Raw genomic sequence first — 2,384 nt, forward strand, 5'->3', positions numbered from 1 at the left:
TGTTTGTTATATGAGTGGAGTGGTCGACCAACTTTCATTATGACGACAATGATGGAGTTGTTAGAAACATCCCTTTACAAGCAATACAACGTCAATGTGAATCCACTTTGGGAAAACCACATAAAAATATTGCAGACGGAAAACCAAGAACAAGAGAATGCTTTGAATGACAATGACGAAGGAGCAGAAGACCACTTCGACACTGACACTTTCGTTCATGGAATATATACAAGCCAACAAGTTGTTGATTTTGAAGATACAACGATTGCAATTGCTCCATCTAAAGGATTTTCTCCTTTGAGTATGTTCAAAGACAAACACTTTGAAGAACTAGCATTTCCCAAGCTATTCTTTGGGACAGAAAGGCAATAGAACATCCCCGAGCATACCTCAAATCAGGAAATCCAAGATGGATGCAAGATTGAAGGATTCAGGTCCTAACGGACTCTCTGTCGCATCTCATGTCCACTGTTTTACTCATTCTCTTTTTGGCCTACCGTTTGCAGGTCTTAGTGAAGGACTCCAACCAAAGAGAAAATTATTTTTAAGGGCTTTATTTTTTGAGTTCCCTTTTGGGGGATAACTTGCACATGCACCGTTCCACATGTCGTCCGATCCGCCTCTCGCTTGTGCATGCATGCATTGAGACATTTCCGGCAACAAACTTCCCAACAGTGCTCCGTACCTGAGAGAACATCCTGTCCTAACATAAAAACTACACGGCAGGCCAATTGAACCTAGTTCAATGTTGTTTCTTTAAACAATCGATAAAATAGAAGGATTCAGCTTCAATTTCGAGTTATTCGTGGAGCAAGCCTAGTTCAACAAAAGATCTAAGGAAAATAGTTTAGATTTCAACAAAAGATCGAAAGGAGTTATATCGAGCTCTCTAAGCTCTGTGTAGCAGGAGAAGCTTGTTGGCTATGGCGTCCCTCACTCGCTGTGTCGGCCTTCTTCCTTGCTCTTCTTCATCATCCCTCCTCCCTGCTCCCCGCTTTGGCTTCCCCCTCACACCCTCCACCCTCAGATCATCTCCCACTCCAAGAAAACTCATTGTTCTCGCTGGACGTAGCAGCATCGACGCCCCCGACCGTATCCTCGCAGCTTCCGGTTACCTCCTCCCTTTCCTTGATGGCATTCAATACGGTCGTTACTTCTTCCTCCAATTCCCCGCTGCCCAAGTTGCTTTTCAGCCCTTTTACCCCATCCTTCGCGTCTACTCCAGCACTCCCTTCGCCAGTGTGGCTGTTTTCTTTGGCTTGTACTTGCTGGTTGTGAGGAATCCCAGCATCAGTCGTTACGTGAGGTTCAATACCATGCAAGCTGTGGTCTTGGATGTCCTGCTTATTATTCCAAATCTCGTCGAAGGTGTGTTTCATCCTAATGGAGGAATTGGCTTCGAGCTGCTCATCATCTTCTACAACACGGTCTTTCTGTATCTGGTCACTTGCTTTGTCTTTGGCTCAGTTTCATGCCTTCTCGGTAGGACTCCAAGGTTGCCTTTGGTAGCCGATGCAGCCGATGCCCAGGTTATGTGATGTTCTGGATTGTTTTCAAAGCGGCGACTTTGGAGGACAGTGCAATTAAAGCCGAGTTAGTAGGCTGTGAGCCTGACTCAGCGTCCACGGGCGTTCGTGCACCGATGGAATGGGACACCTGGCCCGGGCTGTCATGATGGTCTTCATTTAATATTAAAAATTATCGGTATTGTGAAGCGCATTCCGTGTGATGACAGCCGATCGTCAAATTTTGCAAACGGCTAAATCTTGAATTTTGCCCAGTATATGTTCACCGTGCTGCAAGGCTTCTTTGATGAGTGAAGGGTTTTGGCTTTCATATGTATAAGAGAGTCTGTAGGCTCTACGGTCCACGGTTGTGTTAGTGTGAGTGTGTGAGTGTACTTGATGTCACCCCCCCCAAAAAAACAACTGTGTTCTTGTAGTGCATTGTGCTTAAAATGGGGGTCGAGGTTTTAGGTGCATATTTGGGTGGCTGTAAACTATGCCAATGTATTTATATTTTTGCAATACTGCTACTTGAATCCAACTTAAAACCTTTGTTCAGTTTCCCAAGGGCTTTTATTTTTATGATTCCGTAGCAACGGCCACACACATTTCTTTAATGGTGAATGAAAGGATGCGTCCCTAGAGATAAAGAAAAGGCCTGATTATTTATCACTTAGGACCTGTTTCACGGGAGGAAGGTGCGGTGCCCGTCTGAGCAGAGGTGGCAGAAGATTGCACTGTAGTTCAGGGCACACTATTCGAGAGAACAGTGCAGAAGCGGTAGACTGTGCAGGTAGATGTGACCATTCGGAGGTTCAAACCTTCACTGCCACCTGCAATTGTATGCTGCGTGAACTGAACCGGGGGGGGGTGCATCCC

General features: G+C 45.6%; 1 pseudogene; it reads left to right on the top strand.

Annotated features, from left to right (window-relative positions):
- The first annotated feature begins 878 nt into the window (after positions 1-878).
- LOC147902722 (protein TIC 20-v, chloroplastic pseudogene) lies at positions 879-1,922 on the top strand (annotated as a pseudogene).
- Positions 1,923-2,384: the final 462 nt, after the last annotated feature.

Source organism: Dipteris shenzhenensis, chromosome 4, assembly GCF_047967505.1.
Source record: "Dipteris shenzhenensis isolate YYH24624 ecotype China chromosome 4, Dip_SZ_1.0, whole genome shotgun sequence".
Classification (NCBI taxonomy): domain Eukaryota; kingdom Viridiplantae; phylum Streptophyta; class Polypodiopsida; order Gleicheniales; family Dipteridaceae; genus Dipteris; species Dipteris shenzhenensis.